The sequence below is a fragment of the Monodelphis domestica genome, chromosome 3 (genome assembly GCF_027887165.1).
Source record: "Monodelphis domestica isolate mMonDom1 chromosome 3, mMonDom1.pri, whole genome shotgun sequence".
NCBI lineage: Eukaryota > Metazoa > Chordata > Mammalia > Didelphimorphia > Didelphidae > Monodelphis > Monodelphis domestica.
In genome coordinates, this window is record NC_077229.1 from 424,894,695 (window position 1) to 424,910,718 (window position 16,024).

Here is a 16,024-nt window from a genome sequence, read left to right on the forward strand (position 1 = left end):
GTCACCAAAATAACTTTCTATGTTGAGTTTATTTTTGTTATTTGCTCATTTTCCTTTTTCTTTTAGTCTAAAAAACCATTAAAGATGTACTCTGGAACTGTGGTTAAGGGAGCAATGTTCCAAGCTTCAAGTTCTTTGTGTAGCCATCTTCAGAACTGGCACTGGGCATCTATCCACTTTCGGGTCTTCCAAGGTGGTATAATATAAGGAGAAAGGTATTTAATACTCTCCAGGCCTGTGCTTTGGTCTATGAGCCCAAGCACTCTTTTACCCTTTAGAACTGTGGCCAGAGTCCTGTGGTCCTCTGTGGCTGCAAGTGCTGGTGTCTGCTGGTGATCCTCCTCACCCTGCAACTATACCCTAGGGCTGCAACCAGGGCAATACAATAAGAATCTTGCACCCAAAGCCAGCAAAGTGACCCCTGTAATCTCCTTCCTTCAGATATATGAGAAAGTGAGTAGCCAAAGCAATAAATAATATGCCAAGTGAATGGTAGATTTATTAAGCAATATCAGAGTTCAAAGGAAAGAGAGATCACTTCAGAGTGAGGTATTAGAGTAATAATGACTTTGAGCATGCTCCTTTCTATAACAAGATTTTAGTTTCTTCATTTGTAATAGGAATGGCATGAGATTTAGGTCAATGATTCTCAAATTTTTTTATCTCAGAACCACTTTGTACTCCTAGAAATTAATAACCTTCAAAGAACTTTTATTTATGTGGTTTATAGCTGTCAACATTTACCATATTAGAAATTAAAGCATGAGGATTATAATTATTCAAATAGTTTTGACCTTGCAGATCCTTTCGACAAGACTTTCTCCGAGAATCACTGGAGCAGATATCATGTTAGGTCATTCACAATCCTAAAGTAGTGGGGTTTTAGAATATTGTACTCCATGAGAGTCATGGTGTAATGGACATATAGTGCTTATCCCATTGCATTATTGCAAGGATCATTTGAAACAATGAAGAATATTTCCAAAACTTTAAGGCACAGTATAAATGTTAACTGTTATTTGAGCTGGACTTTTAATGATAGGATTTCTAGGGAATAGGGCACGTATAGAAGTTATATTTTTTTAGGGAGATACTGAATAATCATTTTTTCTGAAAAGGTATTATATGGAACTAGCAAAAAATATTGGAAAAATAGGTTGGAACTAGATTGTCTTTTAAGATAGAGCACACATCTTCAGACTAGATTTAAAGCCTTCCACAAATAGCCTCTATCTTTCCAGTCTCATTTCAAATTACTGCCCTCCACACACTATCCCTTACACTGAAGTACTAGTAGGCCACTAGAGTTCCCATAATAGCCAGCCTTCCAGTCTTCATACCCTCACAAAAGTAATATTTGATGTCTGGAATGTATTCCATCCTCACCTCACCTCAGAGAACCTCAAATATCCATTAAAGTGTATCTTAGGTGCTACCTCTTATACAATGCCTTTCCTGATTCCCCCAGTTATTACTCTATCCCTCAAAACGATTTGTCTGAATATACTATGTGTAGTACAGGTGTGGTGTCTAAATGTGAACCCCCAACCTTCCAACCCTCTTCACTCCCTTCAGCTTAGCTCACTCATCCCAATGTGGACTCCCACTGAGAAATGGGGGTGCTGCTACAGTTCTGCTCTAACTCAGCCTCTCAGGATTCTGGTGTAGAGATGTTCTACATCTATTACTCACAACTAGAGTCTGAGTCCCCAATGTGTTTCCCATTTAATAAATCAGTCAAGGTCACTCCATTAGCTCTTAATGGTTAAACAGAATACAAAACAAGAATAATCATTATATGCTTTGTCTGGGGAAGTGCACAACTTGGGACTAGAGCCTTTGAAGTTCTTGATCTCCTCATGGAAATTGTGTACCAAAATGTCATCTCCTAGGCAGGATTGCTTCTCAAACAGATCCTCTACTCAAACTATTTCTTGACTGGGCTCTAAGGCAATGCCATTCTCTTTTAGCAAATACAATTTTCTTAAAAATTCTACCAGTTCTTTCAATACCATAAAATGTTGCTCATCTAAGCTGGGTAACTTAAACTTATTGAGGGAACTTGATGCTCCCTTATCTCTTCATTGACTATTGGTTTCAACTCCTTGTTAATCATTTTTGTTTCACTCTTCCCAGTCTATAGAAGTAGCATGATGTAGTGAAAGAGTATATGATATGGAGTTAGAGGACCCGAGTTCAAAAACCAGTTCTACCACTTTTTTCTTTTTTCTTTTTTTTCCTTTTTTCTTTTTTTTTTAACCCTTACCTTCCGTCTTGGAGTCAATGCTATGTATTGGCTCCAAGGCAGAAGAGTGGTAAGGGTAGGCAATGGGGGTCAAGTGACTTGCCCAGGGTCACACAGCTAGGAAGTGGCTGAGGCCGGATTTGAACCTAGGACCTCGCGTCTCTAGGCCTGGCTCTCAATCCACTGAGCTACCCAGCTGCCCCCTCTACCACTTTTTTCTTGTATGTAACATTAGCAAAGTCACTTCACTTCTCCAGGCCTCAGTCTCCTTCACTGTAAAATGACAATTTGATCAGATTACTTTTTAAATCCCTTCCTGTCTTAAATCTGTCATACTATAATCATTCCTCTTGGGGAGAAAAATAGAAACAAGAGTAGAATAATTCAGCCTTCTTACCTTAATCCATTAACATGCCATCCACCCTACCCAGTGTGGAAACTTAATATTAATTTGTATCCTTCTTTTTGCCCCCCAAAAACTTTTTATTTAAAAAAAATTTATATACCTAGTAACTACCACCAACCCCCCAAATTTAACTAAGCAAATGCGTAAAATTAAGTGCAAAACTACAAACACCACAGTTAATTTGTTTTAAAAATGTGAATTACATATGTAAATTCTGCTTTTGAGTTCCCTTTGGATTTGTTTTACTTGGATATATTTTTTCTTGATTTTGTGGCAATTTTTTAAATTTAATTTTTTAAAATAATATTTTATTTGTTCATTTCCAAGCATTATTTATTAGAGACAAAGATCATTTTCTTTTCCTCCGCCCGCCCCCATAGCCAATGTGTGATTCCACTGGGTATCACATGTGTTCTTGATTCGAACCCATTGCCATGTTGTTAGTATTTGCATTAGAGTGTTCGTTTAGAGTCTCTCCTCTGTCATGTCCCTTCAACCGCTGTAGTTGGGCAGTTGCTTTTCCTCAGTGTTTCTACTCCCACAGTTTGTCCTCTGCTTATGGATAGTGTTTTTCTCCTAGATCCCTGCAGATTGTTCAGGGACATTACACCATGGCAATTTTTTAAAGGTAATCATGGTATCATTTTTATTCTTTTCTTCTCTTTTCATGTCTCCACATACTTCCCTTATAAATTGATGGAGAGGACAGGAAATGGGGGCTTTTTCTGGGAACCTTGGACTTGCTACACAGTTTGGCGCTAGGCTTGCTTAGCTGAGAGGTGGCTGAAAGCACTGGTTGGCCATGGCAGCCCTAGGCTCTCACTCTCTCAGCTAGTCAGCAAAGTGGTTTGTGCTTCTCTCTCTGTGGCCCACTTTTAGCTATTTAATAATAAATATAAAATCAAGATAGTCTTCAGAGAACTTTAATCATTACACTGTAATTCCATTTTTTCTTTTGTCTTTATCTTTTCTCCCAAGGTACCAACTCCTTTAAGTCCCCTCATGGTCCCCACAAACAAGTCCATCTTATTGAAATTAGTATTTATCAGTCTCAACTCATTTTGAGTTTAGCAGTCCTAAAACAGAGTAATACTAGCCTTCCATATTCATTCTCAGATATCTGCCCTTTTTAACACTTTCCATACATGTCATAAAATGTGAGTTAGTTACCCATACTGAGAGATATGAGTCTCTTTATGTACTTCCCCATTTTCCTCCTCAATGGAATAGTTATAACTTCAATTTCACCTTTAGGATCTTCCCATCCTCTTTAGGAAGACTACCCTGCAGAATATTAAGCTAGTCACTTAAAATCTAGAACATATGCTAAACTGTCCAAATCTTTCCACTGTATCTCTTTTCACAAATTCACTTGCTCCCAAAAGGAAGATCAGTGGAATAGACTTCTGAGGTAAGTGACCTCAGCAACACAGTCCACAATAAGCCCACAGATCCCAGCTTTTGGGACAAAAATCCACTATTTGATAAAAATTTCTGGGAAAATTGGAAGACAATATGGGAGAGGTTGGGTTTGAATCAACATCTCACTCCCTACACCAAAATAAACTCAGAATGGGTGAATGACCTGAATATAAAGAAGGAAACTATAAGCAAAATAGGTGAACACAGAATAGTATACATGTCAGATCTTGGGGAAAGGAAAGATTTTAAGACCAAGCAAGAGTTAGGAAAAAATCACAAAATGTAAAATAATTTTGATTACATTAAATTAAAAAGATTTTGTACAAACAAAACTAATGCAACTAAAATTAGAAGGGAAGAAACAAATTGGGGAAAAAATCTTTATAACAAAAAACTCTGACAAAGGTCTAATTACTCAAATTTATAAAGAACTAAACCAATTGTACAAAAAATCAAGCCATTCTCCAATTGAAAAATGGGCAAGGGACATGAATAGGCAATTTTCAGTTAAAGAAATCAAAACTATTAATAAGCACATGAAAAAGTGTTCTAAATCTCTAATAATCAAAGAAATGCAAATCAAAACAACTCTCAGGTATCACCTCACACCTAGCAGATTGGCTAACATGACAGCAAAGGAAAGTAATGAATGCTGGAGGGGATGTGGCAAAATTGGGACATTAATGCATTGCTGGTGTTGTTGTGAATTGATCCAACCATTCTGGAGGGCAATTTGGAACTATGCCCAAAGGGCACTAAAAGACTGTCTGCCCTTTGATCCAGCCATAGCACTGCTGGGTTTATACCCCAAAGAGATAATAAGGAAAAGACTTGTATAAGAATATTCATAGCTGCGCTCTTTGTGGTGGTAAAAAATTGGAAAATGAGGGGATGCCCTTCAATTGGGAAATGGTTGAACAAATTGTGGTATATGTTGGTGATGGAATACTATTGTGCTCAAAGTAATAATAAAGTGGAGGTATTCCATGGGAACTAAAACAACCTCCAGGAATTGATGCAGAGTGAGAAGAGCAGAACCAGGAGAACATTGTACATAGAGACTGATACACTGTGGTACAATTGAATGTAATGGACTTCTCCATTAGTGGCAATGCAGTGATCCTGAACAACTCAGAGGGATCTATGAGAAAGAATCAAAGTTGTTGTAACATCTACTTCACTAGTCAATTTCATATTTATACACATATTTCACTATTTGTATTGTGTAAATGAGACGATCCTTGTACCATTTTAGTCTAAAATCTTCCTATTAAAAATGGTTTCCAGTGAAACTTTTATAGTGTCATAGGTGATTGTTACAGTTTCTCTGATTGTTTGTTCTTGGCTGAAAAAATCCTGACAAGTAGCCATTTTTTTAGGTTGTTCACATTTTATAGTCACTTTTACTATAGTGGTTACTATAGCAGGCACTTGATGACAAAATGTTCCCTCAGATGCCCTGCCCACCCTTGAATGTATAGAGCAAAAGGTACTACATAACTGGCATATCTTCAATAAACTTTAGTCCCTGAACCTGCCATTTTTCTCTTAATTTTCCCTACTCTTCTAGTTTACCTGTTTTATTATTATACTTTTAAACTCCCTCAGTTTGCTTACTTCTTTCAATTTAAAGTGTGGCATTTTTTCTTTGAAAATCTTAAAAATACAACGTTACTGATGGAAATTTTTTTATAAAACTCTGTCAAAGAACTATCTTTCAACCTTATTAACCAAGATCCAACATTTAGTTAAACAAAGCAGACAACTAATGGCAGGAGGACCTGCCATATTTCCCTGGAGTTTGTTCATTAGAGATTTTTCCTGAATTAGGTCTCACTAAATCCCAGGACAGCTAGGTGATGCAGGTAGACAGAGTGCTGGGCTTGAAGTCAAGAAGACCTGAGTTCAATTCTGGTCTCAGACACTTACTAGCTATGTGAACCTGTGCAAGTCACTTAACTCTGTTTATCTCTGTTTCCTCATTTGTAAAATGAATTGGAGAAGGAAGTAGCAAATACTACTTCAGTATTTTTGCCAAGGAAACCTCAAATGGGGTCTCAGAGTCAGACATAACTGGAAAATGACTAATAATAACAATGATTTAACTAGACCTGGCAGTACATTCAAAAAGGGCTTTCTTTAGTTGGCCTCAATCATTTTTCTTTTTGGCTGCATACTGTTTGACTTCTCTGCTCTTAGTTTGATTTCTTCACTGAAGGCAACCTGGTGAGAAACAAGGAGAGGGAGAGGGCTTTGGCCCTCCCCAATGAGGCTAACATACAGACTTAGGGAAACCTCAGTTTTTGCCTCAGATTTATTATTTTTTGTTTTAGGTGAAGGAATTGGAACATCTAAAGTTTTGAGTCTCAAAAGGTCAGGAGAACAAGTGTTTGGGCTTGCTTGTATCTCTACATCTAGGCATTAGCAACCTTACCACTATGTGAAACATTGAATGACATTTGAATGACCTTTGTGACAACCCAGCAATGACTGAGACAAGGACTCATTCAGCAGCAGTGCTGCATTTGTATTTGAACTTGGTGGGACTGATGCTACGTAGGAACTGAACTAAATTTGAGCCCATTCTCCCCAGAGGCTGAGGTAGTAGAAAAGAATGTGCTCTAAGGAGCTAGGGGAAATGTTTTAACTTTTGTTTTTTCTTCTTTATTTTTAGTAAATTATCCCTCTGTAAAAGCTAATAGATGCTAAATGCTTAGAAGTAGGGTACTAATCCTGTGAACCTAATAGTGGGGAAGAGTACTATTAGTGGAGATGAAAGCCAACAATTGAAAATAAATACCTCTAAAACCCTCAGGATACCCCCCAGAATCCTAAGATGTAGCCACCCTGGCTCTGGAAAATAAGCCATAAAGAGCTACATGTTGTGTGTGCTTCTTTTTCAAAGACAGACAAATGACATCATGGGGTAGTTTTGACTTCTGCATGAATTGGATCTGTGATACACATACATGCATTCTGCTTAGAATTGCATATGTCTTGCTCGAGCAAGTTGTAAACCAAATATGATGCCAGCTCCTTCATGAAGCCTTCAATATCTTTGCTACCCCCTCTTGGCCAAAAATGAGTTTTCCATCCTCAGAGTCCTCATACCACTTTGGACATTACCTTTATATTTATGGCATGTTGCCTGTTATTTATGTACATGCCTCATCCTCACCACCTTGACAGCAAAGACTAATCTATTTCATCTTTGTATCCTAGCACCTATTATAGCATCTTGTACATAGTAGGTTCTAAATAAATGTTGGTTATAAAGTAAATGGAAAGAACAAAAAAATGAAACTGACCAAAGCTGGTCCAAGTGAAGAAATGATAAAACGTATCTCTGTCATTTCATTTCAGTTGTAGCATGCTGGGTGTCAAATCCCTCATATACTTAGTATAAGACTTGTATGATGTTTTGGTTATTTTTGTTGCTTTTTAAAAAAATGTTTTATTCTTTGTTATAAGGGATGTTTCACTGGGTATGTAAGGAGTAATTTATTTTAAAATTAAAGTGATATAATCAGAAAATGAAAAGTAAAGCAACTCTTGTGGTTTGGATTAGCAAAGCTTAGAAAAGAAAGAAAATAATAAACATTGGAGAGAGGCTATAGGGAACAAAAACATTCATGAATTGTTGATAGGTTGTGGACTACTCTAGCTATTCTAGAAATCAACCAAGTTAGTAAACTGTACAGAGCCTCTGACTCAATACCACCCCTAAACTCGGTCTTTGATTATCCCAAAGAGGTCAAAGAGGAAAAGACCTACTTATAACTCTTTTTATAGTGGCAATCTAAAAGAATCCAGTCATTAATTAGGAATGGCTGACCAAACTAAGACAAAAGCAAGTAAGCATAAGCAAAGAGGCAAAATGATTATTTGCAGATATGATTTGCTTAAAGAATCCTAGAAATTCAATAAAAACTGGGATTAGCTTAAGAATACAGTATAAACTGACAAAAAGCTATTAGAAAAAAGATAAAAAATGTAAATTCCATTAAAATAATTAAGAATATATTAAAATATGTAAGTTCATCAAGAGATTCTCAGGACTAATATATGAACACAAAACATTCTACAAAAATAAAGACTTAAATGACTACAATAATAATAATTGTTTATGGCTGAATTGTGCCATAAAATAAAAATGATACTACCTATATTTATTTAATGCTGTTCTTGTCAAAATACCAAGGAGTTAGTTTAAAGAGCAAAATTGAAGAAAACTGAAGAAAAAGCAAAAAATTAACAACAAAGAATAAAAAAAGACCTAGACTGACCAGATTTTAAATTATATTACAGTGGATTATTAAAACTAATTGGTAACAGTTAAATCAAAATATCAATAATCAGAGGATACTAAGTAAGCAAGACCCAGAAGCAATAAAATCTAATATCCTAGCCTTTCATTGAACTCAGCTAGGATTAAACCCAGGTTGTACAGTGGATAGAGTGAATAGAACATAAGAGTCAGGAAAAGCTGGAATTCTCCTTCAGACTCTTACTAATTGTATGCTACCTAGAAAGTAATTTTACTTCTCACAAATAATTAGGAGCTACCCTTCAGGGATGCAGTGAGGATAAAAATGAAGTATTTGTTTAAAAAAAAACCTTTATATTTCTTAGAGCACTAAAAGCTATTATTACCCCAGTACAACTAACAATAGGGTAAAAAAAAATCCTCTCTTTTGTTCCATTACAATCTCAGCTCCTAGAATAGCACCTAACATGGAAGGCAACTAGTAAATACTGATATTTGGTTTTCTAAAATTGGGAACACTGGAATGTGGCAAAAATTAGGCTTAGGTTAGAATCTTACACTGTAAGGATAAATCATCTTGATTTTGTGTTGGTGATATAACTCAGCTCCCTCCCCCCTTTCCAGTATTTTAATTTCCTAATTATCCTAACTCTCTGGATGATCATCATCCTAGGAATTTTTTTTTCACTTTTATCTTCTACCTTACTTTTTCTTCCAACAAAAATCCTACCTTCTATAGGAGACCTTCCCTAACAACACTTCCCTTTTCATAAAATAGATACTAAGTATCTGTTCCAAGGCAGAAGGGTAGGAAGAGTTTAAGTGACTTGCCCTGGGTCATACAGCTGACTTGCCCTGGGTCACACAGCCAGGTGGCCACATTTGAGCCCAGGTCCTCCACTCCATGCCTTGCTCTCTATCAACTGATCCACCTCACTCCCCCTAACATTTAATTCCAATGCTATCCATCTTTTATTTCCTATTATCTTGTATATTGTTTGATTTGTATAGATTTGCTTGCATGTTGTCTCTCCCATTAGATTGTAAGCTCCTAGGGGGCAGGAACTGTCTTTTGCCTCTTTTTATATTCCCAGTATTTAGCAAAGTACCCTATACATTGAAGCCTCTTAAAAATATTCATTGAATAAATGAATGTGAAGGGAAAGGGGGTAAAAGAAAGAAAGAAAAAGATTGAGGGAATAAACTTCAACAAAGAAAAAACAAAACTATATTTCAGATGAGGATTTTAGGAAACCTTTGCAATTCAAGTGAAAAATTTGAGGAAACTGAAACAATAACTTTACTTAAGTAGCAATATATGAAGTTGAGTCACTTAAAATATCAGGCTTTTTTACTTACCAACAAAACCCAGCAGGACTACTGACATATTCCTCTCAAAACCACTATAGTATGAACCTCTTCTATGCACTTAGTACATCCCCCTATTATGATGGCTATTCATGTCTATTTTTCTCCACCTATCAGACTATGAGGACCTCGAGGTTTAGGGAACTTCTTCCTATTCCCAGCAGCTAACCCAATGCTTTGCATATAGCAGACACTTAGATGTTTTAATTTAAATAACCCCTGGGAGAAGAGCAACGAAACTGATTTGGTACAAATCTTAGGCCTTTAGACAGAGAGATTTATTGCGAATTGGAGATTGTGAGCTCAGACGGTTTGATTCAGTTTCTTTCGCTGATCCATCTTTGGGGCATATGGTGGCCCTGGCCTTGGTGCCAATGTTGGGGCTCCAGGGATGAAGTCAAATTACGTCAACTACGCCCCAACCCCCTTAACAAAAACCTCCACCTCACAAAGGCTTGATGTCCCCCTCTCCTGTCATCTTCCTTCCCTTCCCCTCTTCTCCCCTCCCCCTCTACCATCCTTGCCTTCCCTTTCCCTCTTCTCCCCTCCCCTTCTGTCATTCTCCCCTTTCCCTTTCCCCCCATCCCCCTTTCCCTCCTTCTTCCTCTCCCTCATTCTCTCTGTCCCGGTCCCAGGAATGCTCGGGAGCCCGGAAGGGTCCGGTGTCTCTTCCCCTCCTTTCTCCCCTTACTACTCGTCCTCTCCCACCCTCCTTCCGCCGATTCATCATCTTTCTCCTCCTCCTCCTCCTCCTCCTCCACCTCACCTTCTCCCCCAGGAGGGAAAAGTAAGCCTCCATGTCTCTAGTTATTTCTTGACCCAAATCTACCAGGGCTGCGTTCCTGAGCAGTCCAGCAAGACCAAGAAACTCGGAATTCGCCAGGTCACTCCCCTTCGCCCAGACGGGAATGGGAGTCCCCAATCGCCTCCCCCCAAGCACGAGTCCAACGGACGAGGGAATGGGAGGGGGCGGCGCGCACGGCAGCGCACCAACCCCGCTTATCCCGGGAAGAAGGGCGCGGCACGAGTTTCCTCGTTTCCTTCTAAAGTCTCCTCTGATTCAGGACCGGGGCTCGGATCCCACCAGTCTATTTTCTACCACTTTACCCTCGGAGAGCAGGGACCCTGCTCTCCGGTGGTAGGGGGTGTGATAGGGGGCGGGAAAACCACTGCAGCACCGGGAGGGGGAAAGAAGACGAAGGGGGAGGAGTCGGGGGGAACCCGGAGGAGACGACGCGGAACTTAGCCCCACCCCTCCAGGATGGAATCCTGTTTCCCCATTGGTCGGCGCGTGACGTCAGTCTCTCCCCGCCTCGACGACGAGGCCGCGCCCACCCATCACTTTCCGTGCGCCCCACCCCTTTCCGAATCTCACTAGAGTCTGCCAGTCCGCCTGCTTCTGCCAGAGCTGAACCCGAACCTCTTCGCCACGCGGAAAGCTGGAGAGAACACAGGAGGTGGCGGCTGCCGGCTGGGAGCTTTGTCTGGGCTAGCGGAGGGGATAGGTTGCTTCGTGAACAGCAGTACCACCTGTCGCTAGGCGAGAAGCGAGGTAAGGACCCGGGCGGGCTGAATGCTGACTTCCGGGCGGCGTGAGGTGAAAGAAGGGGCTGCCCCAGGCAGGGCTAGAAATCTATCACCCCGCCAGTACGGAGGAGACTGAGAGAGGCTGCGGCCACGGCCTCCATCTCTCTCCCCGGCCTCCCGCACTCCCCCCCCCCCCTTCCCCCTACAATACACCCTGCCTGGCCTGGCGGTCCTGGGAGGGGGGCCCTTCACTTTGTGGGTCGGGGGCGGAGTGGGGGGTCCTTTACGCACTACTTCCTCCCTAGAGCCCCGGTGCAAGAGACCCAGGTCCTGGGTCTTACGGGATGGACTGTGGGGCACAGGGCCCCGGGATCTCCCTCTCTCCTTTCCACCCGTTACCTCATATAACCTCTGACTACCTTCCTCTTGATGCCAGGTGCGCCTTCAAGTTCTGGGTGGTGAGGCACCGGTGGTCTTACCGAGAAAAAGAGAGCATCCCTGCCTGTCTTGGCGCCGCCGCCTCCCCCCATTCGAGTTTGCTTTTGGATAACAATTCTCAAGATAGGCATTTCTATCTGAATTAATTTAGTTGGTGTGCTCCTGTGACCTCGGGGGAGTGAAGTTGTATTGCAAGAAGGGCAACTTCTTATATTGGAATACATATCTGCCACTGAGGGACAGGTGGTTGTTTTGTTTTAAATGGATGAATCTATCTTAAGAGACAGAAGTGGGAAGACAGATAGTTTTCAGAAATTCAGATTCCATTGCATCTATAGGATGGGCAGCAGGTGGTTACTTTTGGTTTGGTTTGGTTTTTGCCTTTCCAGGAATACCTCCAATTATGTTAAAGATTTCTTGGCCCCAAGGATGAAATATCCATTGGTTTCAAACGAATGCTTGTTGATGATAATGTTGAATCTTTAAAAAATAAGTGACTTTGGTGTCCATACTTTCCCAAGTATGATCAAAATAAAAACTTTCAATAGAGATACTTTCTTAGGAAATATTTTGGGCTTCATAAAACGATTACTATGTAGAAGAAATATCAGCATTAATGTAGCTTTGCAATTTGTATTCATGTTTTAATAGTTATCACTAGCCTCATATAATTCTAACCCTTTAAAATTACAAATATATATCTCTTTTTATCTTTCTCATAGCATTGTGGAAGATGGAGAGGAGAGAAACATTCCTACTCAGAAAACACTTAACTGACTTTTTTTAACTACAGAAATAGAAGTGGACTAAGTCTACCCTGTTGATTACTGTTGATTTTGGTTGCACAGTTAAATAATTGGCATAACTTTAGGGGAAAACATGTTAATTAGTAATCATTATATATTAAACTTTAAAGGATCAAACTTGTTTTAAATTTGTTACTTTGTTAGCTGACTTTTAACCTATAGGGGGCTTTAGTATGATAGTTGTAAAGACTAGAAAGTTAGATGTAGAAAATGAAACTGCTGACATGGCCTTAGCAATAAAATGAGTAAGAAATGTTGGTGAGTGTATTTTTAGAGTAGAGTTGTGCATTCCTCTTAGAATTAGGACAAGTTTTCGTCTGTTACATGCTTGAAGAATCATTCTTTAATACTTTTAATTTTTTCTCTGAGATCTATGCATTAGCATAGACCAATTCAAACTCCAGCCCAACATTCATCTCCTTTTCCTGGATTATTTTTTCAATGGTCTTCCATATATTCTTTTTTAAAAAATTCTATTTAATTAGTCAATTTAGAACATTTTTCCTTTGTTAAAAGAATCATATTCTTTCCCTCCCTCCCCTCTCACCACCCCTTCAAGTAGCCAATGCGCAATTCCACTGGGTTTTACTTGTGTCCTTGATCAAAACCTATTTCCATGTTGGTGTTTGCATGAGGGTGGTCATTTAGAGTCAACATCTCCAATCATATCCCCACTGACCAACGTGATCCATCAGTTGTTTTTCTTCTGTGTTTCTACTCCCACAGTTTTTCCTCTGAATGTGGATAGTGTTTTTTCTCATAAATCCCACCAAATTGTTCTGGATCACTGCATTGCTACTAATGGATACTAAACTAAAAATGGGTACTAAACCTAAAGTATCACAGTGTATCAGTCTCTGTATATAATGTTCTCCTGGTTCTGCACCTCTCACTCTGCATCAATTTTTGGAGGTCATTCCAGTTCACACTTCCATATATTCTTAATGAAGGAAACCTAAATATACAAAATATATATCTTATGCATTAATAAGTAAATAGTATGCCTATTAACATATTTATGTGATTTATTTATATACAATAACAAAGCACTTACACAGACTTTATTTTATTTGGTCTTGAGTTTCCTATTTTATTTTCCTTAAATTTAAAGGAAATGTGATTGTTTTCTTTCTATTCCACCATTCCACTTTTAACTAGTAATGCTCATGTATTATTTATATTTATTTTTAGCTTACTATTTAAACACTGTGAAATTAAATTCTAATAGGTTAGTGTAGTGTTAGACCTAAAAGATTAGGTGTTCTTTTGTATATTTAAATTGATATAATTGTAGAGGGTCTAAATGATTATTCTGTGTTAAAATGCAATTGACGTTAAAATCTGGTGTTATCCTTTGAAAACAGTAGAGAGTTGAGTAATGATAACTAGCAGGAAAAATATGTCGAATTATATAAAAGATTGCAAAATTTATTTTAAATTGATCATTTTAGTTTCTTGAATATTTCTTGTTTCATAGTTTTGATAAATGCTGCATATTTCTGTTTTAATTATCATAATGAAATTAATGTTTGTAAATAGTATAATTGTTCATTCAAAAGTTTCTTGCTGAATTCCATATTATATTTGCTGTAAAGACCTTAATCACAGGGAGGTAAAAGAATTTTAGAATACAGTAGAGTTCTTTATTATATTACACCATAGTCAAGGGAAGTGATAATGCTTTTTCTTAACATCAGCATAAATCATTGTTTGTTGCTTCTTAGTATTAAGCGTATTTTATGGTAGTTTGAACAGAGGTCCTGTCTTAAATACTCTTGCCCTTAAAAATGTCTGCAATAAATTTCTGTGAGTTTCCAGAACTGAAATATAGATAGATTTTGCTTTGATATAAATTTTACAGGAAAGCTTTATGAAAATGAAATTTAAAGTACAATAGTTAAGTAGCTTCCAAACTCTTTTGATCACTTATCCCTCTCATCAAAACATTTTTTGAGCATATCCCCATACATGTTTTTCTGTTTGTATATAACATACATGTACAACTGCACTATTGATTATACATAAATTAATAAAATGTAAATAAAATTCAAGAGTGATAAAGAAACAAAAGTAAAAGTGACATGATAGTTGATTCAAGAGTCAATAGAGAGCTCCCAGAATAAATAATATTAATAATACATAATTTAGCAAGTAGAGTTTTGACATGATCAGAAGACCTCACTTTAAAATAATGACTTCTTTCTGTCTTGGAGGGTAGACGAAGAAAGGAATGAAGGAGTTGAAGAAGAAATAAGGAAATTAGGAGGCATTTTCTTCAGTCCTGATGAAAGGCAATAAGCCCTTGAAATAGGATGTGACTGTATAAGTAGATAGAAGTGGGGAGATGTGAGAAATGTGGAGGTAGAAATAATAATGTTTGGCAGAGAACTACATATATTAGGTAAGTAGAATGAAGAACTGAAGATGATGCTGAAGTTGCATACCAGGGTGACTAGAAAAATAGTAATACCCCCAGTAGTACAGATAATAGAGAAGTTTGGAATCTGTATAGGTTTAGAGAAAAGAGAATGAATCTTCACTGAAGAACACAGCACATTCATGCATGTTCATTTTGTACAATTCACTATCCCACTGATGATGTCAAAGGGGTCAGGAATTCCAAGTGGTGTTTCTAGGGGTATTGGGTGCTCTAGAAGGAAGAGGATTTTTCCAGCAGTTTCTGAACTACTGTTGGTACAGGTGCTCAGACAGGGTTAGGCTTTAACAGCCCTAGGAGCCAAGATTGCCACAAAAGTAGGGAAGTGGTTGAAAGCTTACATTGCAAGAAGAGAGGCCTTGGGTATTATTTGGAAATAATAGGTCTGGTTATGTTGGAAAGAAAACCCACAATTGTCCATCACTGAGAGGGTGAGTTTTGGCTTCTCTTTCTGAAGTAGCTGATCTCATACTCCTGTAGTCATTCTTCTATGACCCCAGTTTGTAGACTACCACACAAGATTAAGACAATTATGAAATTACTAACCTCCCCCCACCCCCCTTTTTCTTTCTTTCTCTCTCACACACACAGTCACAGACACATAAATCTGGATATTCTGTACTGGGTTTGCTTAAAGAAATGTACCTATATATTCCAACAACAATAATAATAGCTCACATTTCTTTAAGGTGTTTCCCATAGTACCTCAGTGAGTAGGTATACCATACTAGTGTTTTTTGTTCCATTTTATTAGTGAAGTAACTAAAACTCAGAAGTTAAATGACTTTTCCATTTACATAGATAATATGTATTTGAACCCCAAAGAATGTCACACTAGCTAAACAGATCAAACAAATGATTTGAAATTGGTTTGAGCTACTAAAGAGAATTCATTGTTACATGATAAATTTATGAAGCTTCAGTAGATTTAGAGACAGCTTGGCATAGTAGATAAAGCAGTAGGAGTCTGGAAGAACTGGCTTTAAATTCTGCCTCTGACTTATATGCCTTAAGACAAATAAGTTAGCTTATTAGTTTTATAGGAGTTGAAGTGGTGAAGGGTTTTCCTATATTGGAGATACCCACACAGTGATTAAATTATAGAAAT

The 16,024-nt window shown here is 38.2% G+C and overlaps 1 protein-coding gene across 4 annotated transcripts in view; it reads left to right on the forward strand.

Moving 5' to 3' along the window:
- The window catches only part of ME2 (malic enzyme 2), a 131,834-nt gene that overhangs the window by 15,761 nt on the left and 100,049 nt on the right, over positions 1 to 16,024 (forward strand). For 2 of the 4 annotated variants that reach the window (XM_001364356.4, XM_056824432.1), the window contains exon 1: positions 11,122 to 11,260. The exons of the other annotated variants lie outside the window; for them this stretch is intronic. The gene's annotated coding sequence lies outside the window, so the exon portion shown is untranslated. Of the gene's footprint in view, positions 1 to 11,121; positions 11,261 to 16,024 lie in introns of those variants that run through there. 4 annotated transcript variants of the gene reach the window in all.